Here is a 25,263-nt window from a genome sequence, read left to right as displayed (position 1 = left end):
AACTTAGCAGCAGCAGCACCACCACCACCTGGGAAGCACATATGTGTGTGTGTGTGTGTATTCATTGACTCTCCTAAAGACTACAAGCTCCTCTTCAAAGAGAAGACATTATCTTATAAGATTCTTTCCTAATACCACTATGCTATAAATGCATTAGATAAATAATAAATATTTGGTTTTTATTTGTTAACAAATGCCAAATGGGGAATTACAACCACAATAATCAAGATTGTTTTTGCTATCACTATTTGTAGTTAAGGAAAACCCCCAAGGCAGGAGTGTATTCAAGATGGAACACAGGAGACAGTGTTGAGAGTGGAGTCAAGACAGAAGGATAGCACTGGGGACTGATTCTTCATTTGAAATATAGATTGTCTCCTATTCCCTAGGCAATCCGCTGCTGAGCAGAGATGAGTTACAGTAACCAGATTGGTTCATTAAAACATGGCCTTTTTCATTCATCATGACTCATCTTCATGACAAAGCTGTGATTCTGAGAACTGAATGGGCTAGTTTTGCTACTCTCATGATACCCAAAAGAAAAGATAAAACTTAATTTTTAATGACTTCATCATATTCAGTTTACTGTCATTGTATAGCTTAACCTCAGTATGGCTGTGCTGTGCTGCGCTCAGTCACTTCAGTTGTATCCAACTCTTTGCGATCCTATGGACTGTAGCCCCTCGGGCTCCTCTGTCCACAGAGATTCTCCAGGCAAGAATACTGGAGTGGGTTGCCATGCCTCCCTCCAGGGGATCTTGATCCAGGGATGGAACCCACATCTCTTATATCTCCTGCATTGGCAGGCAGGTTCTTTACCACTAGCTCCACCTGGGAAGCCCAATCTTTATACAGACTCAACATCTAATAAAATTTGGTAATGCAAAGAACAGTCATAGTAGATTCTTTGAACAATGGGCTACTCTAACTGCTTAGTATTGAAAATTTGTAGATTTGCTCAAGGAACTGCTCCGGATAATTAAAGTCTTTCCCTCATCCTTCAATCTCTCTCACCTCACTGCCCTGTTCCACTAAACTTCACTGCCATGTTAACATTATTGCCTGTTTTATTCACTTCTGTATCCACAGAACAAGTGCCTGATACAAAAAATGTTGAGTTAACGAATGAAAGTCATTTGCCATATCAGTTTTTTGGAGGCCTGGAAGTGAAGACCAAAGACTTGAAATTTTGTCTGAGATTAGAGCTGATGATATAAAGTAACAGGGCCAGTGAGAAGTACAGGGGCCACCATTTCTTCAGCAATGCCTTACAAAAATCTTCCGGGCTTCCCTGATGGCTCAGACGGTAAAGAATCTGCTTGCAAGGCAGGAGGCCCAGGTTCAATCCTTGGGTTGGGAAGATCCCCTGGAGAAGGGAATAGCTACCCACTCCAGTCTTTGTTTTATAGATAGACTTTATGATTGCCAGAGGCTCAGTATTCCAAGGATATTTTCCACTGTGACATTTGTGGTTCAAAAAGGGACACCTTGTTGGACTGCTTTTTAAAATTTTGAGAGCCTTAAACCCCTGAGGTAGAGCAAGTATGTGTGTATATGTGGGGGGTAGGTCAAGGTGAGTGGAGATGAGAAAATATCCGGAAGGTTTGGCAGAAGCCTAGTTTCAAAGTCACTAATAAGCCTGAAATATGAGTCTCTGAGTGAGTCATATTAATGGTGTTTGTCACCATTTGGTTTGGCTCAAATGCTGTACAATTTGTTGAATATGCTCTCATATAATATCTAGAGATAGAAATTTAAGATAGCATATTTTTATCAGAACTGTTGAAAAGTTCATAAATTCTAGTAGGAAAACTACTTTTTGACACAACTCTGAACTGAGAAGCTGCTCGGTGAAACAAACAAATAAAAAATCTAAAATTATTCACTAAGAAAAGAACCAGCAATGCAACAATCTACCTATAGAGCCACAAAACGAAAACAAACAACAAAACAATTGAAAAGTAAGCCAAAGATCTATTTATTAAATCTCATGGGCAGAGACAGACCCAAGTTTCTATAGAGCCTGAGTTTATACAATTTTGTAGAATTTCAGACAGTAAAGAATCTGCCTACAATGCGGGACACCTGGGTTCGATCCCTGGATTGGGAAGATCCCCTGGAGAAAGGCATGGCAACCCACTTCAGTATTGTTGCCTAGAGAATTCCATGGACAGAGGAGCCTGGCAACTCCCAAAGAGTTGGACACAACTGAGTGACTTTCACTTTTCACTTCTATGAAAAAAAGTTAAACACCGAAAATGCTCAATTATATATGGAGCCTGGAAGGGGACTGTGCAAGAAGTGAGGGGCTCTGAAGTTGAAGTTACATGCATTGTACAATATAACAGCCTCCGTGCAAGGCCATGGTCATGCAGCACTGATAATTTTTTTTCAATGTTTTTATTTATTTATTTGGCTGCACTGGGTCTTAGTTGCAGCACACAGGATCTCCCCTCCTCATTGTGGCATGCAGGATCTAGTTCTGAGACCAGGGATCCAACTTGGGTCCCCTGCTAGGAGCGCAGAGTCTTAACCACTGGATTGCCAAGGAAGTCCCAGGACTGATAATATTTTTAGAACAGCTTCTTCAGGTAGGTCCAAATCAGGAAAAATAAGATATATGGAAAAAGAAATGAGGAAAGAACAGGGAGAGAGGCCACTGTGGCAGCATTGATGCCCTGGTAATTAAGCACTGCAGTGGGAGCAATAAGCAGTAGCAGTGCTGACAGCAGATGAAAGTCTGTTTTGAAGAGAGAGAAGAAAAGAACGTTGCCTTGTGGGAACCAAAAAGCTATTTAAATCTGAGAATCCAGTCTAGGGTCATCACTCTGTCATGCTAAAGGCTTATCAACCATAGGACAGTTATTTTATGGCTAGAAAATTGCTAGACAATTGTAGAGCTCACCCCTAGGAAACAGAGGAAATGCCCAGTAACATTTTACAGGCTTCGTCTCCTTTTCCCATCCCCCTCGCATTTGTCTCTGCTCCTCCCTCCCACTCTGCCACTTCCACACCAGTGTTTCCACACAGACTCAACCTGTGAAATCGCACATTCATTTGGATGAAAATTGTACGACAGAAGTAGTTACATAAAGTCCATCCAAATGCAGCATTGTGTACTTTCAAATTCAAAGACTTTCAAATTTGTGATGCATAATGTAAGCAATTAGTCAACTGGCTTGAGTCAGGAATGGTTTGAAAGTCAAATATTCGGACCAGTTTGGAGATATGAACATGAAAGTCACTCAGTCGTGTCCAACTCTTTGCAACCCCAGGGACTACACAGTCCAACCCCATGGACTATGGCCTATACAGTCCATGGAATGCTCCAGGCCAGAATATTGGAGTGGGTAGCTGTTCCCTTTTTCAAGGGATCTTCCCAACCAAGAGATTGAACCCAGGTCTCCTATATTGCAGGCAGTTTCTTTATCAGCTGAGCCTAAGTGTGCCCTTTTCTTCTGATGAGGAAAACAGTCTTTGGAGCCACACTTTTCCCAACACACTAAGTGGCAGTACCTAGGTCATGAGTTTGGTGTGAGCAAAAACCAGTCTTGTTCATCTTTCATATTTAATCTCTGGTCTTTTGCTTAGTGCCTGGCTTTAAGGAGGTGCTTGATGAGGTATAAAAAAGTGAGCATTTCCTGTGAATGCATTAAATGCAGGGGGAAGGGAAAGGTCCATTCAGCATGATGAGGCACTTGATGTCCATAGATTCCAAAATTAAGAGAGTATTTTGAAGGGTGTTGACAAAGGACAGTCAAAACAACCTCAAAGAATAATCCAGAGTAGGAGAAGAATGCTTCAGGCCCTGATTCCTTATTGATTTTGGTGAAAATTAGCTAATCAGGTTCCTGGTGCCCATCAGAGGATGTTTAACACTAATTTAGTGAGAAAGGCAAATAGCCCCAAAGCAAGCTTGCTTAAGAGATACTTGAGAAAAACAAATTCAAGAGCGCAAGCAGTGTCCTTTCAACCCCATCTACACTGCCACTTACATCTGCACCTGCCATGTTTATATTTACCTACACTCATAAGCAAACTATCAACATCCACTGGATCATCAAAAAAGCAAGAGAGTTCCAGAGTTCTTCTGCTTTATTGACTATGCCAAAGCCTTTGACTGTGTGCATCACAACAAACTGTGGAAAATTCTTCAAGAGATGGGAATACCAGACCACCTTACCTGCCTTCTGAGAAATCTGTATGCAAGTCAAGAAGCAACAGTTAGAACTGGACATGGAACAACAGACTGGTTCCAAATTGGGAAAGGAATACATCAAGGCTGTATATTGTCACCCTTCTTATTAAACTTATATGCAGAATACATCATGCAAAATGCCAGGCTGGATGAAGCACAAGCTGAAATTAAGACTGCTGGGAGAAATATCAATAACCTCAGATATGCAGATGACACCAGCTTATGGCAGAAAACAAAGAAGGAATAAAGAGCCTCTTGATGAAAGTGAAAGAGGAGAGTGCAAAAGTTGGCTTAAAGCTCAACATTCAGAAAACTAAGATCATGGCATCTGTTCCCATCACTTCATGGCAAATAGATGGGGAAACAATGGAAATAGTGAGAGACTTTATTTTGGGGGGCTGCAAAATCACTGCAGATGGTGACTGCAGCCATGAAATTAAAAGACACTTATTCCTTGGAAGAAAAGTGATAAGCAAGCTAGACAGCATATTAAAAAGCAGAGACATTATTTGCCAACAAAGGTCCATCTGGATGCTAGAGTTGGACTACAAAGAAAGCTAAGTGCCGAACTTCTGAACCATAGTGTTGGAGAAGATTCTTGAGAGTCCCTTGGACTGCAAGGAGATCCAACCAGTCCATCCTAAAGGAAATCAGTTCTGAATATTCATTGGAAGGACTGATGCTGAAGCTGAAACTCCAATTCTTTGGCCACCTGATGCAAAGAACTGAGTCATTTGAAAGACCCTGATGCTGGGAAAGATTGAAGGCAGGCGGAGAACAGGATGACAGAAGATGAGATAGTTGGATGGCATCATCAATTCGATGGACATGAATTTGAGTATGCTCTGGGAGTTGGTGATGAACAGGGAAACCTGGCGTCTTACAGTCCATGGGGTTGCAGAGCTTCGGACATGACTGGGACTGAACTGAACTGAACACTTGTAACCAGACAAACAAAAATCCTTAAAATCAGGGGTGCATCTCTTATTTATAGAGGAAAGTAATATATGTTTTCAGTCGTGTCACTCAGTGTCTGACTCTGCGACCCAGTGGAGCATAGCCTGCCAAGCTCCTCTGTTCATGGGATTTTCCTGGCAAGAATACTGGAGTGGGTTGCCATTGCCCTCCTCCAGGGGATCTTCTCCACCTAGGGATTGAACCTGGGTCTCCTGTCTCCTGCATTGCAGGTGGATTCTTTACCAGTGAGCCACCAGGGAAGCCCAATATTAATATATATCAAGAAAAAAATTTTTTTCAACATGTTTTAAAACCTCCAAATTTCAGCTCTCTGAAAAATTCAACCAAAGCATGCAGATTCATTAACCAAAACCATCTAAAACTCTCATTCTAGTTGAGATTTACAACTTTAGCAAATTTTTACTTTTCCATTGGAGAAAATAACTTTTATTCCAACTGCAAATCTCTGTTGGTTTTAGAGTTAAAACAGCTCCACCCTTACTACACAAACCTACAAAGTAACTCTTCTACAACCCACAAAATAGGCATGATATGAGCTCCCCCTACTGGTACAAGACTGTTCCCACTTCATGAACCCAGTAAGGAATCCCTTCTGTGGGTTCTGCAGGAATTGCAGTTTAGGCTTGATCGGGAAGAAAAGCTAAACAAGTTTAAAAAAAAAAAAAAAAAAAACAATTCAAGCAAAACAAGAAAACTACCCACTGTCAAATAATCTTTGTGAAAGAAATATGCATGTTCACAAATATTTGACAGTAACTTTTAAGCCTCTATCCATGAGAACAGGTGAGTGAACTACAACGGCTGTTACTCTCAGTATGCTCCAGTCTCCTCATTTGCATTTAGATGTAAAGACAAGCAGAAGTTAATTGTAGATGTGCTATATACCAACAATAAAATTTTTCCCTCCAACAGCACATGTGAAGGCTACAGGCTTTAGAGAAATAAAAGAGTAACACCATGGAAGCTGAATAAAATCAGTCTGAGGGCCAAGGGTTTTCTGCATTTGAAAATGACTTCACTATATTGCTATGTGAACTGAGAAACTAAAGGTGGAAGTTATGTTTTAGATTTAAAGCCACTCAAACTAGTTGTCTGCAAAGAAGAAAACCCAATGCAAGAATCAATGGCAAATATGGGGAAAGTGCTATGGTGGGGACATTCACACTGACAAAGCAGGAGAAGTGCCATAAAGGTGTTTCTAGTGATAAGCTGTTATAGAAAGAATATAATGAAAGAAGTAGAACTCCCACTCTTTGAGTCAGCAGAAGAGAGCTGTTTCGTGATATTTGCTATACTTGTAAGGCTGCAACTTGATTATACCTGATTCTGTTATCACAATCTGTTACATATCCTACATAGAATATAAATGCATAAAGCCATTTAAAGGCCAAATTATAGAGCTGTCTATTTTTATATTTTACCTTTTACTGCCATGCCAGTGATGATGCTTAAGTGGTATAAATTTAAAATGGTAAATGAAAAACAAAAACATCAGTAGATGCAGGCTTTATTGAAAAGCCACTGGTTGAAAATCCCCAACGTACATCAATCTGCTTTCCCTCTTGAAGTCTGAGAAAATTGCCTTAGATGAATACAATAGGCTGAATGCATGAGCTTTGGTTTTTTAAAATGATGTCTTTTATGAAACATTTTCATGTCTTAGATGTAAACCTATATATTCACTCATGCCAAATGTGTATGGAGATTTTTAAGAGCACACAATGAGGTGATAGGATTTTAATCTTTTTTCCTTCTCCTTCCTAGATCCTTCTTTGTGTTGGTATATAACATTTTTGTTCATACCGGTGCCAATATGGAAAGGAATGAAAGGTCATTTGAGTAGACCTGGGATATCAGCATATCTGTCACCTTCTCACTATCTTTTCTGTCAGCACCCCAGTTAGGTTTGGATCATCTTTACCTTTTATACTACAATAATCCTTTTTGCTGATTTTTTTGCTTCCTCTCTTGTTTCATCTATAATTCATTCTCCACATAGCAGCCGGAGCAGTCTTTTAAAAATATAAGCCAGATTATATTACTCTCCTCCAAATGCTTCCCATGACACTATAAATAAAACCCAAATTCTTTCCCACTTCTCCACTCTCTTATCCTACCACTTTCCTCCTCAATCACTGTGTTCAAACTACATTTACCTTCTTTCTGTTTCTGGATTTCACTAAGGTCCTCTTTAGCGCATTGACATTTGCTTTCTCTAGTGCCTTGCCTTGGGATCTTGGTGCACAATTTAGGCATTCAGTACAAATCTCGGGGCTTCCCCAATGGCTCAGCAGGTAAAGAATCTGCCTGTCACCGCAGGAGACTCAGAAGATGAGGGTTCAGTCCCTGGGCAGGGAAGATCCTCTGGAGGAGGGAATGGCAACCCACTCCAGTATTCTTGCCTGGAGAATCCACATGGACAGAGGAGCCTGGTGGGCTACACTCCATGAGGTTGCAAATAACATTTTGGACACGACTGAGTGACTGAGCACAGCACACAGCAAATCTCACTCTTTCCATAAAACTCAATCATTCTGAATTGCATCACTGTTTTACTTTATTAAAATAAATTGTCATTCTCTGAAAAGTTCTTGTTTATTTATTTGCTTGGCTTATGTCTTTTTCTTCCCTTTAGAAATAAGCTTCACAAACAGGGACTTTTTTCTGTATCTCAAGCATGTAAGACATGGTTGGCACAAAGTATAGTAATATTATGCCATGTTATTAAATCAAAAGTATATAGTGTAACTAGAGGGAAGTATTGTATTATCAATAAATACTAGTGAAATGAATATTCTGAATAAAAAAACTCTGTGTGTGTGTGTGTGTGTGTGTGTATGCACCAAGGACTAATAAGCCAAAGGCACATCACACAAAACAAAAAGCATACACATTTTTCTGATTAGTGCAAAATTCCTACTTAACAGCAACATCTTCCTTTAATGAAATTAATACCTGTTTAATATATTTTAATATGAAAAGTCATATATTTTAAATCTCTGACTTTAAAATATAAGGTAGATTGCACAGGGAACAGTGGAGAAAAGAAAAAGGAACTGTAGAGCTTCAGGGCCTGGGTTTAAACCCTTGCTGTGCCACTAACTACATGGTTATGCACAAGTATTTTAACCTGTGTGCCATTTATTTTCTTCATTGGAAAATGGAGACATGTATTTCTTGAATAGTTATAACAAGTATGTACTATGTGGCTGTAAGTATCTAACACAGAGTAGCTGCTCATTATAAGATCTTAATACAAGACAGTATAAAATAGTCTTTAGAGTGTTACACTAGGCTTATCAATTATTGAAACAGATAAGCTGTATGAGTTTTAGTGATGCGTCTAATGCTATGCATATGTAAATTAGCAGGGATGTGTCTCTACCAGTGTTTCTATAATTGCCCAATTTGAAGCAGCACACCTAAAAGCAATACACTATTTAAAGTACTTTTCCAACTCTTCCTTTTCATTCCTTTAACCTCGGGGAGTGGTATGCAGCTAAAGCCTTTTTCTTTTGCTTGACCTCATCCAAGAGGTATGAAAATTAGAAATTTTATTAAAAGGAATGTTCTCTCAGCATTATCAGTAAATAATGTGTGCTAGAAATGTCAGAAATAATACTTTTTAATTCTCAGATATTTAGAGCTGAAAAGTACTTAGAAAAACTTAGGAAAAAAAGTCTTTGAATTGAGAAAAGTTTAAGGTTTTGTTGGAATGAATACATTATTCAGCATAACAGAGTCCCTTTCATGAATCCACTCAGCTAATCCTTTGTGGATCACTAAAATGGGCTTTGCCTTCTTTAACCAAATTTGCAGGTGCAGGAAGAGGCACCTGTCCTAGTTTGTGATGTGGTGACAAGTACAGAATGGAACTAAGAATTGATGCTTTTGAGCTGTGATGTTGGAGAAGACTCTTGAGAATCCCGTGGACAGCGAGGAGATCAAACCAGTCAATCCTAAAGGAAATCAGTCCTGAATATTCATTAGAAAGACTGATGCTGAAGCTGAAGTTCCAATGCTTTAGCCACCTGATGCAAAAAGCTGACTCATTAGAAAAGACTTTGATGCTGGGAAAGGGTGAAGGCAAGAGGGGAAAGGGATGACAGAGGATGAGATGGTTGGATGGCATCACCGACTCAATGAACATGAGTTTGAGCAAGCTCCAGAAGATGGTGAAGGATGGGGAAACCTGGCGTGCTGCAGTCCATGGAGTCGCAAAGAGTCAGACACAGCTGAGTGTCTGAACAGGCAGCTCTGAATCTGAATTTTTCTCCATTTCCAGACATTGTAAAGGTTTCTATTCCATTCTATGTATTTTTATCTCCTTGTCCTCTCTCCTCCCCTCTATAGGTATGGTTAGTCCCACACAGAAAAGTTCAGAGGAAAGTTGCATGAATGATTCTGTTGTCATATAATGGCAATCTCCAAACTTTCTCCTAACATATTTTTAAATTTATGCATACTTCCCAACATCTACTCAAGACTCATCCAGAATTATACAATAGCAAATAAGAAAAGAATTTAGAATATAAATCTTTTAAAGATTTTCACAGTATTTTTACCTTCTTTTAGAAACTCCTTCCCAGGTAACACAGTGGTAAAGTATCTGCCTGCCAAGCAGGAGACACAGGTTCCATCTCTGGGTTGGAAAAATCCCCTGGAGAAGGAAATGGCAACCCACTCCAATATTCTTCCCTGGGAAATCCCCGGGACAGAGGAGCTGGCGGGCTATAGTCCCTAGAGTTGCTAAAGAGTCGGACCCAACTTAGCAACTAAACAACAACCACCACAATGAAACTCCTAAAATATGTGCATTAAGACAGGTTAATATTTGTGAAAGAGAATGATTTTGAAGTGATGAAATTATTTCTATATGGAAATTCTTCCAAGTTTCCAGCCTGAGGCTTACGTAGTCTAAGGTCTAGAAGGAGATTCAGTCACAACTGGTAGATCATCCCTCAGGTCTCCATATGTCCTGTAACACATACTGCTAATGAGATTGCAGGGGTCAAGAGATAAATGGTTAGGGTTGGAGCAGAGTTTCCTAAAGTATGTACCCTAAATTACTAATTCCTTTAATTTTTAAAATATATTTGTTTAAGAAAAATGATTCATGGTCAGGTGTTGTTTTAAAATACTTTTTAAACAAAATTTAGCAAACTTCTAAACCATAAGGCTTCTTAGCCTTTCCTATGTGACTTAGGTGCCATATCATCCTTATTTCTGCATCCTTATTTTTGTGGAGTATCCTGGGATGCAGGATTTTCCATGTGAAAACTGGAAAAGTCTTGGGCAAATTGGAGCAAGTTCTTCACCTTATCTGTGACTCTTCAAAATAGGTTAAATTATGCTCCGTTGCTCAGTATTACTTAACTGGATACCCTCTAGTATAATAGCATCCTGAGGCATTCAAGTTCTGCCAAGCACGTTGCAGAAGTGCTGGGTAAGGGTAGGTTGTCAGATCTCCTACTCAGCAGTCTGAAGCATTGATTTCAACCTTTGCCTTGTCTGGCAAGAACAAGGTCTGTTTTTCCTAATGAAATATTCTCTGGCAGCATTAAATACTATTTTAGATGGGTGAGAAAAATTTTGTGTGGAGTAGAGTTAAGAGGAAAATCTTTGTCTGCATCAACTTTTTCTTGATTTTCTTCTCAAAACATGTATATGTTGGGGTATAGAAACTATTGAGGAGAAATGCACTAAACGAGTAAATATTTGATGTGTTAATATGGAAAGAAATATTAAAGAGTTGGGACATATAAAAAAAAAATAGTACTGCCTACCCGTCTGAAGCCATTTAACATTCCACATTTTTTGTCCTTTAGAAGGACACTAAAAACTTTTTTAGACAAAACATTGAACACCACCGCTTTCTCCTTTTTTTCTGACATTTTGCACTGAAAAATCCTTCTCTTTCTTACCAGATTGCTCTCCTATCTTGTTTCTCCAAACTCTCCTTTTTATCCCCTATAAATATCTCCTTTTATATCTGAGTACAGCATTACCATATTGTTCCAGTTTCATTCATGGGAAAACAGATGAAAAAAAAAAAAGAGCATAGGGATGTGGGGAAGAGCTGTGACTCAGAGTTAGTGGAAGAAATAGAATCACTCTTCAGATTTCTTGAGAAATGACATCTCATGGCATTTCTAATGCCTACTCTAAGTAAGTCGAGGGCCATAGTTAGCAGTTACTCGGAGGTGGGAGCAGGGCCTCCTTGTTCACACATGCATCAATTATTTGCTATTATAGGAGTTCACATCGCTGCTCTAGCAGTTCATTCATCCATGCGTTAATCTCACAAATACTTATCAAGCACCTACTACATGCCAGGCCCACTTCTATGAAATTCTGCTGGTTGGATCTTTACTTTCAGTCTGATGATAGCACAGTGACTTACTTTAAAATCATTTCCTCTAAAATCTTCATGGCATCATATGGAGGAGGCCCTTTCCTCTTCATATACCACTGGATGCTTCATAAGCTGAAAGCTGAAGCTCACGAGTTCTGCTTTCTTATTCCGTTTAATGAAGAAACGTGCTAGCTCTGGGCTTCCCTGGTGGCTCAGAGGGTAAAGCGTCTGTCTGCAATGCAGGCATCCTGGGCTTGATCCCTAGGTTGGGAAAATCCCCTGGAGAAAGAGATGGCAACCCACTCCAGTATTTTTGCCTGGAGAATCCCATGGACAGAGGAGCCTGGTAGGCTACAGTTCACGGGGTTGCAAAGAGTCGGACACGACTGAGCGACTTCACTTTCTTTCTTTTCTAGCTCTAAGAAATTAATATCAAGTGTTTTACTCTTCAGGCAGTATTAGTCTATGGTTAAAGTACATTTTATTTGGGGTAATCATTATAATTCCCTGAAAAGACCATCTTTTATTTTTTCCCCACTGGTTCAGTGTCAAATTAAATGAAGGTACCAAATGGATTTCCAAATGATTTTATTCTCTGGCCAAAGTCATTTGGTATTTTAATAAGTAATTTAGAAGTGGGATAAAGCATTCACATTGGGTAAAATTATCTCAATTACCTACAAACTAACTAGAATCCTAAAATAACTTCAATTTTTTTTCTTTGCACACCACTTTTAGGAGAATGAGGCAAATCACAGATGAACAAATTGATATTAATAGTATCAGATGCCATGTACTTCAAAAATAAAGGAAATGCAAAAGGAAAGCTTCTGAGCTTAAGCTGGTAGCCTATATTTTTGCTAGGCTCCTCTTGGATTTCCTTGAATTTCTTTAGGTCTTGGATAAGCATTTGCTTATTTATGAAGCTGTTTTAGGCTTGCAAATATCATCTTCTTGTCTTATTCCTGGTGGCATGGATCATTCTCTTACTCTCTAGTATTTTTTAGTCCTTTTCTATTGAGTTAAAATAATTCTACAGTTATTTTAGCATATGAAACTCTTCATATTTAACTTTTATTTCAGAATTTCAAATAATTTAAACTGTAGTAGCCAAATGTGAATAGAAACATTTCAAAATTTAAGCACACTTTTTTTTGTTAGTTTTAGAGCCTTAGCTCAGCTGAGCAAAGATTCAATGATATCCTCCTAAGCATATGGCCTTGCGGTCTGCATCTAAGGGTATTAATAATTAGCTGTAAGCACATACATAAACATGCTACTTCAATGAATCAGATTAGTGACACAAAGTAGAATGATATTTACTCCAATCAGCAGATTTACGGCAATCTCCCTATATTATATGAGCCTTGATTTAGTTTTGGAAGATGAATACTATTTAGGCAAAAGCACGGGACACATTTTAGGAAGAGGGAAGAGCATTAGCAAAGCAAAGAGGCATGAAACCTATTGACGTTGTGTCTCAGTGAACTACTCTCAATGCAAAGGTACAATGGAGTTGTCAGCTCTGAGGTGAAGAAGATTAATGATGAGGATGGTGAGCAGGTACTGGAGCAATTCTGGAGGTCTTTGTACTTCCTACTGGAAAGACTGACTTTTATTCTAAGGATGATGGACAGCCATTGTGGGGTTGTAGGCAGGGGAATGATATGCTCAGATAAGTATTTTCTATAAATCATTCTGACTGTGCAAGTAAGAAAAATTTTAGGACAAGACTGGAAAAAGGGAGACAAGTTAGGAGGCGTTTTTTCAACATTATAGACCAGAGATGACGAGGGATGAAATAAGGGATTGGTGAAGGGTCTGGACACAGAAATCTGAGAGCTATTCACAATAAAAATTCACACAGTGTCCTGATTTATAGGATTGAACTGGGTTTATAACTCTGCCATATTCTATTTCAAAGCAGAGTTTGGTGTAAGGAAGCTCTCTCTTCGTGAAAGGTCAAGGGTGTTTTCTGAATGAATGCTTGAATGTGGTTGTTGGGGCAGCATGGGCCTCAAAAGTAGTTAGAACATGAGTTTCCAGAATATAACCATTTAACATCATCCCACTGTTTAAGATACAGTGTAATTACTACCACTAATATCCCTTTTCCTCTAAACTGCCAGTTGTTTCTCTTTAATTATATTTAAAAATAACACCTACTTTCAAAGAGGAGCACATTCAAACTGCTATTATAGTTGTCTTTTGAGTAACTTAATAAAATCTTCACCATTGTAAACTCTCCAATCCTTAAGGATTAGAACTCAAACTGCATCAGAAAGCTCCAAGTGTTCAGGAGAAATGATAGTATGTGGCTCAACATGTCTCTTTACCAAATGTTCACCACCACCGCTTAAATCAGTGTGTCAGAAACTCTACTTGCCAAAGGCCATGGCTTTCTGTTAAGTTTACAGTCTCTGGAGTGTGTCTAAAATGACTCTCACCCCAATTCAATGCTTCCAAGATGTTGCAAAATTTCTCAATTTAGCCAGGACCAAATATATGCAGAGTACATTAATTTTGTGTAGAGGCTATACTAGAAATGGGTTCCCTCTTAACTGGTTCCACTAATATGGATTTCTGTTTGTGGCCTTCCCCATCAGAAGGTAATCTTAGAACAACCATCCAATCAGTCAAACTATGAAATTAAGGAGTGAGAAAAGCAGCTGGGAAATGAGAGAAAATGGGATAGAAGTTTAAGTTTATAAGAACTGTATTTATTATTTTATATTAAATAAATATTTTTTTGATTAGGAATAGATCCAATTTAAATGATCCATCTGCTAAACAAGTTCTTGGAATCATCCATTCAACCTTACTTAAAATACAGTTAATTCTCCTTTTATTCTTCTCAGAGAGAGATCCCAGCAAGGAACACAAAACGAAAGTTATCTTCAGAACCAGTTGACTAACTGAAAGTCACTGGAATAATTCTTGTGGTTTGACTCACTGAGCCAGAATGCTAACATTATTTAAACATATTGTTTTCTATTTATTCCAGGATTCTTTTAAATCCCAAAGCTATAACAAGTGTGTAATTTACCAGAGAAAATGAAATTGCTCTTTGTTAAGTACACATTGAAAATCATATGCTACGATACATATTGTACATCTAGTACACTAAAAAAAATGCTATATTTTCAAATCCAAATTTGAAACAAAAGTCAATGCAATTTGGCATGCACTGCAGCATGCAGAGAGATTCCTATGTATTAAATACTGTCTGCTAATGCCTGAAATGTTCTGCTTGCTTACAAGCATCAAAACAAGAGAAGGACATCTTAAATAAAACCCTAAATATGAAAATACCCTAAGAGAAAAAAAAAATTGATTCAACTACTGCACAATATCTACAGTAGGATATCTACTTAAAGGACCACCAACAACGTCTTTTGGGTGGGTAGCAGATTGGTACATCTGGAATAGACAAGAGACATTGTGGAGAATATATCACAGACTCCTGAACATTGACAAGCAGGTAAAAGAAATGTTATCTTTTTTCTTCTTTAAATATGTTCATTCTTTTTAAAAATATGTGTACTTATTTGGCATGCAGGGTCTTTTTCAATTGTGGCATATGGGATCTAGTTCCCTGACCAAGGACCCAACCTTGGTCTTCTGCATTGGGAGCACAGAGCCTAAGTCACTGGACTACCAGGCAAGTCCCATCTTTTTTCTTTTAATTACAGTAGTCTTTCCTTCTTCCCTTACTTCAACTCATTGCGTTCAACTCAACACAGATCTGGTAAAATCACTAGTCACATCAGAACATTTTCTTTGCTGTGGACCCTCGATGGCTCCCAACTTACTCACAGGAAGAGTCAAACCCCATAAAAGGGTCTATAGGCTCACCTCCATCTCTCTTCCTTATCTCCAAGCATCCTCTCACTCACTTCAGTCTAACTAACATCTGAGACCTTCTGGGGTTATGCACCTTCAGAGCTTTTGCATTGCAGTTCTCCTAGAATGCCTTTCTCTTGCTTATTTGCAAGCCTCGATCCCGATCCTTCACTTCCTTATCTTTGTCCATGCGTTCCTGATCACTTCAAATCCATTAGCAACTTTCTACCTTTGCTTATCTCACTTTTCCCCTCCTGCATACCATATGACAATCCATATTTTTTCTTGTTTATTTGTTTACTCTTTGGCTCTTTTCACAAGAAATAAGCCCTGCAAGAGCAGGGATTCTGTTTTGTTTCTTGTTTTAAATGTTACAGATTGTAGAGAATGCCATGATGCAATGAGCATACTTGCCCCTTCTCTGCTGGGAATGTTGTTCACAGACAGGTCACAGCAGAGTCCCTATCCAGGTCTAGCCTGTAGTTAAAGAGAGCCACCTGGTCCGAGGTAACACTCCCTTGGGGTTCACCCACATCAACAGTGATCAATGGTGGGATGTGAAGGTGCAGCCCCATCAACCCAATTTTAAGTACAACTCAGAGGGGACATGCCATGTTGAGAGCTCTTTATGGTGCCTGCCGTGGCTTTTTAAAACTGCACCATTCCTACTCCATCTGCCCAGTCCTACATCCTTCTTTCCTACCGATGCTGATCCTGAAAGCCCTACTAGTGAACCTCGAATGTACAAATCTAACCTCAGATTCTATTTCTCGGGAAACCCTACAAGGATCATGGATGAAGAAACTAAAATAGATTGTGTAAGTAACCTGTCTGTGGTCACATAGCGAGTAAGTGGTGGAATGGGGACCAAATCCACAGAGTACACTTCCATAGACTGAGTCTTTAACTACCACTTCCTGCAACCACTTACACAATCATATTTTTTCCCCAAGTTAAAGTATAACAAATACCTTAGAGTGAATACTTCAAAAAGGAATAAGACCAGAGATGGGTGATGAAGGGAAAATTAATAGAGAAGAACAGATGGCAAACCATTTATAGATTGATGAGTATGATTAACTTGATGATACATAAATCCATAGGGGTTTGAGGATGACCTTGAATAGAATGGGCTTCCCCTTTGGCTCAGATAGTAAAGAATCTGCCAGCAATGCAGGAAAAATGGGTTCAATCCCTGGGTCGAGAAGATCCCCTGGAGAAGGTACTGACTACCCACTTCAGTAGTCTTGCCTGAAGAATTTCAGGGACAGAGGAACCTGGAGGGCTAAAGTTCATGGAATTGCAAAGAGTCAGACACAACAGAATGACTAATAACACTTTGAATAGAATAGATAGTTTCAGAAATAAAAATGAGAGTAAGAAGAGGGTAAGGAGAAGAGATAATAAAATTTCATATGATTGTTGATAAGATTTATGTAAATAGAATATGGGGTCTATTGGATATAGGTGTTGCATACAGCTACTGCAAAAGGTAGGGTACCTTGTAGACTATAGTTTCCTTCCTTCTTGAAATTCAAGGACTGGCTTAGTTAACATAATGTACTGTTGCTGGCATTGTGGGTAAAATGCTATTTTTTTTTTATTATCTTCCACATATCCAAAGGTTGCTATTGTGATTAAATAAATTAGTGCTTTTTATAAACCACAGGGCATTTTACAAACAATTATACCTGAGTTAGGTATCCTTATGGATTTATCTAATTCATGCTCTGGCATCCAGCAGAACTATAATAAAGTATTTCCATCTACTTTAAAAGAATCTCTTTCTAAAAGTTCAAATCCCCTTAGAAAAACTTTGCAATGCTTAGCATCCTAATGAAAATTCTTCTTTGTGAGTATACCTGCTGCTGCTGCTGCTAAGTCGCTTCAGTCGTGTCTGACTCTGTGCGACCACATAGACGGCAGCCCACCAGGCTCCCCCATCCCTGGGATTCTCTAGGCAAGAACACTGGAGTGGGTTGCCATTTGCTTCTCCAATGCATGAAAGTGAAAGTGAAGTCGCTCAGTCGTGTCCGACTCTTAGCGACCCCATGGACTGCAGCCTACCAGGCTCCTCCATCCATGGGATTTTCCAGGCAAGAGTACTGGAGTGGGGTGCCACTGCCTTCTCCATGTGAGTATACCGAATCCATCATATTGTGAATCCCTCCCATTTCTTCTTTTTGGGATTTCTGCAGAGGCAACTGACTGCCATTGTAATCTTAAGAATTATTTACTGTTTTGATCACCCGTTGGATCATAGAAAAAGCAAGAGAGTTCCAGAAAAACATCTACTTCTGCTTCATTGACTATGCTACAGTCTTTGACTGTGTGGATCACACCAAACTGTGGAAAATTCTTACAGAGATGGGAATATCAGACCACCTGACCTGCTTCCTAAGAAATCTGTATGCAGGTCAAGAAGCAATAATTAGAACTGGACATGGGACAACAAATGTTCCAAATTGGAAAGGAGTATATCAAGGCTGTATATTGTCACCCTGCTTATTTAGCTTCTATGCAGAGTACATCATGTGAAATGCCAGGCTGGATGAAGCACAAGCTGAAATCAAGATTGCCAAAAATATCAATAACCTCAGATATGCAGACGATACCACCCTTATAGCAGAAAACAAAGAGGAACTAAAGTACCTCTTAATGAAAGTGAAAGAGGAGAGTGCAAAAGTTGGCTTAAAACTCAACATTCATAAAACAAAGATCATGGCATCTGGTCCCATCACTTCATGGCAAATAGATGGGGAAAGAATGGGAACAGTGAGAGACTTTATTTTCTTGGGCTCCAAAATCACTGCAGATGGTGACTGAAGCCATGAAATTAAAAGACACTTGCTCCTTGGAAGAAAAGCTATGACCAAGCTAGACAGCATATTCAAAAGCAGAGACATTACTTTGCTGACAAAGGTCCATTTAGTCAATGCTATGTTTTTTTTCAGTAATCATTATGGACAGTAATCATTTGTGAGAGTTGAATCACAAAGAAAGCTGAGTGCTGAAGAACTGATGCTTTTGAACTGTGGTGTTGGAGAAGACTCTTGAGAGTTCCTTGGACTGCAAGGAGATCCAGCCAGTCCATCCTAAAGGAAATCAGTTTGAATATTCATTGGAAGGACTGGTGTTAAAGCTGAAGCGCCAATACTTTGGCCACCTGATGCAAAGATTTAACTCATTGGAAAAGACCCTGATGCTGGGAAGGGTTGAAGGCAGGAGGAGAAGGGGTTGACAGAGGATGAGATGGTTGGATGGCATTACCGACTGGATGGACATGAGTTTGAGTAAACTCAGGGAGTTGGTGATGGACAGGGAAGCCTGGCATCCTGCAGTCCATGGGGTCACAAAGAGACATGACTGAGCAAGTGAACTGAACTGAACTGACTGTTTTGAATTTTTAAAACTGTTCCCTATTTCTTACCTGTCATATAGAACTACAGTTCCTCCAATATCAAAACTATGATTTCACTCCCCTTCAAAGTGCAAATCTAGCTATCTCCTCTAAATACTGAAAACTGTGATTGGATTTGTAGAGTTGTTATTATCTCAGCATCAATATTTTAGACCATGAACTTCAGTTCAGTTGCTCAGTCATGTCTGACTCTTTGGGACCCCATGAATCGCAGCACACCAGGCCTCCCTGTCCATCATCAACACCCGAAGTTCACTCAAACTTATGTCCATCGAGTTGGTGATGCCATCCAGCCATCTCATCTTCTGTTGTCCCCTTCTCCTCCTGTCCCCAATCCCTCCCAGCACCACAGTCTTTTACAATGAGTCAACTCTTTGCATGAGGTGGCAACAGTATTGCAGTTTCAGCTTCAGCATCATTCCTTCCAAAGAAATCCCAGGGCTGATCTCCTTCAGATTGGACTGGTTGGATCTCCTTGCAGTCCAAGGGACTCTCAAGAGTCTTCTCCAACAACACAGTTCAAAAGCATCAATTCTTCGGCGCTCAGCTTTCTTCACAGTCCAACTCTCACATCCATACATGAACACTGGAAAAACCATAGCCTTGACTAGACGGACGTTTGTTGGCAAAGTAATGTCTCTGCTTTTGAATATGCTATCTAGGTTGGTCATAACTTTCCTTCCAAGGAGTAAGCGTCTTTTAATTTCATGGATGCAGTCACCATCTGCAGTGATTTTGGAGCCCCAAAAAATAAAGTCTGACACTGTTTCCACTGTTTCACCATCTATTTGCCATGAAGTGATGGGACCAGATGCCATGATCTTTGTTTTCTGAATGCTGAGCTTTTAGCCAACTTTTTCACTCTCCTCTTTCACTTTCATCAAGAGGCTTTTTAGTTCCTCTTCACTTTCTGCCATAATGGTGGTGTCATCTGCATATCTGAGGTTATTGATATTTCTCCCGGCAATCTTGATTCCAGCTTGTGCTTCTTCCAGTCCAGCATTTCTCATGATGCACTCTGCATAGAAGTTAAATAAGCAGGGTGACAATATATAGCCTTGACATACTTCTTTTCCTATTTGGAATCAGTCTGTTGTTCCATGTCCAGTTCTAACTGTTGCTTCCTGACCTGCATATAGGTTTCTGAAGAGGTAGGTCAGGTGGTTTGGTATTCCCATCTCTTTCAGAATTTTTCACAGTTTATTGTGATTCACACAGTCAAAGGCTTTGGCATAGTCAATAAAGCAGAAGTAGATGTTTTTCTGGAACTCTCTTGCTTTTTCAATGATCCAGCAGATGTTGGAGCGGTCCAAGGAGTGGTGGCTGTGCGGGCACAGGAGGGCCTAGAGGAGCTATTCCACGTTCAAGGTCAGGAGGGGCGGTGGTGAGGAGATACCCTTGTCCAAGATAAGGAGCAGCAGCTGCGCTTTGCTGGAGCAGCCGTGAAGAGATACCCCATGTCCAAGGTAAGAGAAACCCAAGTAAGACGGTAGGTATTGCAAGAGGGCATCAGAGGGCAGACGCACTGAAACCATACTCACAGAAAACTAGTCAATCTAACCACACTAGGACCACAGCCTTGTCTAACTCAATGAAACTAAGCCATGCCCGTGGGGCAACCCAAGACGGGCAGGTCATTGTGGAGAAGTCTGACAGAATGTGGTCCACTGGAGAAGGGAATGGCAAACCACTTCAGTATTCTTGCCTTGAGAACCCCATGAACAGTATGAAAAGGCAAAATGATAGGATACTGAAAGAGGAACTCCCCAGGTCAGTAGGTGCCCAATATGCTACTGGAGACCATGAACTTAAAACTTACTAATTCAAAGATCCAAATTTCAATTAAACCCTTCAGAGAAATTATATTTTTAAATGGGAAAAAAGAACAAAGTTAATATAAAGTCTTTTCATTTCATTTTTTTGAATCCAAAGTCCTTTGCATTAGTTTATTATAATCATCTTTTCCTATAAGCAGATACTATTCTCCTTTACCAATAAAATAAATGAATCTCCAAGGAGTTTGCAAATAAACTCAAATAGGCATTTGAGACTCAAAAAGGCATTTTAAGACAATTAAAAATTTAGAACACAAATCTCCAGATTCTTAGCCCAAAGCCATGTCTATCACACTGTACATAATGATTACATTTACTTTCCTAGATATAGGTTTTAGAAATCCATATAAGTGATTCAGAAAAAGAAAATATTGTGGCATCCATTTCACATCCCCAAGCAATCTTCTCTGGAAATTCAGTCAATTATTATCATTCTACTAAAAAAAAAAAGTTATTTTTATTTTTAAGAAGGTAGTCATATGTGAAGATATGTTGGTAACAAAGTTTTGTTGTCCCTTTTCATTTTCCATCATTCTCACTTTGTTTCCCTCCTTTTGTTTGCTGGTTTTGTTTTTCCATTTTTGTTATCCACTATCTTCATTCATCCTACCTCTATTTCATCACTCCATCACAATATTGGTTTTCTTTGAGCTATAGAGGAAGCAAAATGGATTCTACTCCATGAAAACCTGAGATATATTTCATCTGTGGTTCAGATGTCTATAAACTCATCTCTAGGCAGAACAGCAGCTCTAAGGTGTAGAACAGCAAAAGCAAGAGCGGTTTCTGCTTCCTCCTTGTATGTATTGCCATGGAAAAATCTCAAACTTTGCGTACAGGGTAGAATTTTTAAATTAATCAGTATTCCAGATGAGGTTGCTGACAACTGATGCCTGTCAGACTTTGACTGTAATGTGTACCCAGTGGAGAAAACACATGGCAAGGCACACTGTTTGCCAGAACTTGACTATGACAATAAGGTGGAGAGGTACAGATTGAGATCAAGAAAGGGAACTGGTATAGCAACATGGGAGAAAAAATTACTTAACCTGATATAAGAATATTTTATGGAATGAACATTCAGTTCCTTGTTATTTACAGTATACTTAACATTTTATTTCTACAGGGGATTATTTCTCTTTTGATAATTAGAATCATAATTTTCCCATTGCTTGCTAAGAAAAGAATTTACATGTTAATCTCCTTGAGTGTAAAGAACTACGTCATATTCAGCTTCAGAGCTCCAGAAACCTTGTTATGGTCCCCAGCTGATAGGAGACTTGTTCAATTCGGTGTAATTCCTGAATATCATCAAATCCACATTAGAAATCTAAGAATTTTTAAAAAATTAATTTTCAGTTCTCAAACTTGTTATAACACTGTTTTCTGGTTTTTAGCAATCTACATGATCAGAAACAGCCTAGGGTCTACAGTTTGTTGCGATGTAAATATTTCTTGTTCTAGCCAAAGTATATACAACATAAATGTCTTAATTATGTACATCCAAGTAAAATTATACAAAGATAATATGCATAGGACAATTTTGCATTAAATAAAACATAGCATAACTGATTTTGTGCATTAAAGTCATCATAATAGCCATTATCTGGATTATTAAAACAAAAATCAGGCTTTCTACAACAAATGGATATAAATTTAATTTGATATGTTGCTGTACATATCTGACATTAATCTCTTGATTAAATTATTAAAGAATTCTCTTAAAAGTATATAATTGTATAAGTTGTATGAAGCCCCAGAGCTTCATTTTACCTCATGAATTAAAAATATACCCATTGCATCTATGTTGTATATCTTAGAGACATTTTGTTTCTATAGACATTATCATACAACTTCCCATAAGATGTTATTAAAATTTAATCATGAATTCTTCCAGACTTTTAACAGGATAATATGTTTATCATTCTTTTGATAGTTAAAATATACTTTTTATTTTACAGGACTTGTTTTTGTTTTTAGGAATCTGTCAGAAGTCTAGTTAATCCAGAAATATATGTTAAGCTTAATGGAAAATATTCATGGTCTTATCTTATAATATGACTGAAAGACTGTGAAATAAAAGCAGGTGTTAAAAATTATCCCTTAAGCACCCACACAGCCCTAGATTTTGAGAAGAGGCTCCTTTAATACTTCTTTCACAGTGCAGTGTTTGTTGCTTAAGGAAGTCCGTGGGTGGAGATGTTATTATCCCTCCTACACACACCCGTTTTCTTATTTACAACATTATCTCCATATATATAAGTACTTGAAACACCAACCCCTTTCTTTTTACTACTTTTTGAAATTCTTTGGAATTTTATCCACACTCTACTACATATTACCTTTCTATCAGACACATATATAGCTAATTATAGTTTAACTTGAATTTTTTTTTAAGTATGAGTCTGTCCAAAAGGTTATTTGATTAAAATGCCTTTTCAACTAAACATTTTGCTTGAAAACAGAGAATTCCATAGACAACTGGTCTCTCACTCAAAACTAATAACACAGGATTATTCTTTATATTAATGTTTCCTTAATAAATAAATAGATTAATAGTTAAAGATAGTTAAACCTTCTATAAAACATACAAAAACAAATTAGCATAAATTTTATGAAACATTTAGATCTCTTTTATACTGTAAAAATGTTTCCTCAAGTGCAATAAATGATAGATACACCCTTGTGCAAGTAAGTTAAACTTAATTTAAAAAAATCAGGTCTAATATTCAATACTAATATTTATTTGTTTAAGAATGTAGGATAATCTAAAAAAGTAAAACCTTATGTATTTATAAAGTGTTTTGGATTTGGATTTGATTTAACCATGTCATTTATGATAGTCACACATGTGTGTTTTCCAAATAAAATCGTTCACTTCACTATTCAGATCAATGCACTACATTTGGGAAGTATATTAACTTTTGTTAAATGAAATTAGAAAAATAACCATTAACTATCCAAAGTGCTTACAAAGATGTCTTGATTATTAACCAAATACATGTTATTGAGAATACATCCTATAGAGACTTGTTAGGACAATCACTAACTAGGACTGTTGGATTAACCAAACAATAATAGGTAATTCAATCACTTTTGGTTAATTCAAAGGGAACTGATTCTGGCTCTTCTAGATATCTTGGTAACAGGAACTCGGTCAGAAAAAGGAGCAAGTCCATCCTTTATATAGCAGAGGTAGCAAGTCAAATATGTTTTCCATATAATCCAATCGATGTGTGAACTAGAATTGTGCAGATCATTCTAAACTATGCTTTTAGGTTCTCGTTATTAAGCTTTCTATCATTTTGTACTAAAGTTAAAAAAATATGGAAAATTAAAACCATTAGTATTTCAGAGCAAAGAACACATAGACTAGAAAAAATAAATTTAGCAAAAACAAAACAAAACAAAACAAAAATTATTGAGTCTCTGACTAAAAATAAAGCAAACAGCTAGGAGTAAATACTCATTTACCACAACTTTCAGAAAAACAACTCTTTATAAAGAATACAGCTCAGAATTAAATGGGTTATATGCTTTTATTTTCTTCCCAAAGCAATTATCTCTTAAGAAGTTGTTTTGTTTATTTTTCCTCCAAGTTAATATAAAGCACATATAATTGAAAGGTAGAGAAATTTTTTAAAAGGAGATAAAGGAATATAGTCTGCAACAAGTATATGAAATTTAAGTTATAAATGTCTTATTCATGAAATTAAAGTGATTTCCTTTAAAAAATCACCTTATACAGATCACAGGAAAAAATAATGAACCTAATATTTCAGTCTAGAGTTCAACAAGGAAGAGTGAGGTTGACTTTACTGTCAATTGCATGTGCTAAATACAATGAAGGAAAAACTGGCAATAAGTATCTGATACATCCATTACACCTTATTATTGAAAAAAATGAAATGATGTATGACATGAGGAAAAGACTCAACTAGAAAAAAGTATACCATGATGCTTTAACAAAAGGAGCAACGAAGATAATTCTGTTTTGTTTTTAAAGATGCCAAAAAATTAATAAGACGTGTGAAGAGTGGAACAGTTGAAACAATATAATATCTTTCAAATTAAGTAGACTACACATAAAAACTAAATAGCTGGGAAATAATACAAAAATTTTTCATAGAACTGCTCCCTTCCAAAATTGACATTTTAACAAACTGATGGATTTCTTAATATTCTGATAGTGAAATATCTACTCAAAAAACTTTTTTCCTTTTTCTCTTTAAAGTTTGCTTGATCTTAGAAGCTCATCTTTCCAAAACTTACAGGGAAATTTTCTTAGGAATATTATATTAATCAGCCAGAGGAAAAAATAATTTCTTAGAAATAGTAAGATTATCTTAACATCAAATGACTGTCTAATGTCATGTGGTATGGAAATAAATTCATACTCTCATGGTACTGAATCGTGACTCCTATTCAATTTCAGTCTTTATGAAAAAAAATTGTCCTCCAATATGCTGCTCTAATTTTATTCTCTGGGTGTTGCTTATTTGAACTAGTTAAGCCTTTGACTTGATAAATCTCTAACTTGCTGCCCAAACCAGATAAGGTAGGCAGTAGAATTTGACTTTCCTGACTCCAACATCTTCTTTCCTCATCTTTTATCAAATTCTTCATTAAAAAC

At 37.9% G+C, this 25,263-nt stretch overlaps 1 protein-coding gene across 1 annotated transcript in view; it reads right to left on the bottom strand.

Moving 5' to 3' along the window:
• TMEFF2 (transmembrane protein with EGF like and two follistatin like domains 2) overlaps positions 1-25,263 on the bottom strand; it is a 279,537-nt gene that overhangs the window by 234,516 nt on the left and 19,758 nt on the right. The gene's annotated exons all lie outside the window — the stretch shown is intronic.

The sequence above is a fragment of the Bos grunniens genome, chromosome 2 (genome assembly GCF_055505025.1).
Source record: "Bos grunniens cultivar Pamir isolate PY7600 chromosome 2, Bosgru_T2T1.0, whole genome shotgun sequence".
Taxonomy (NCBI): Eukaryota; Metazoa; Chordata; class Mammalia; order Artiodactyla; family Bovidae; genus Bos; species Bos grunniens.
The sequence above is the reverse complement of the archived record's forward strand: the minus strand, read 5'-3'. Positions and strand labels throughout refer to the sequence as shown.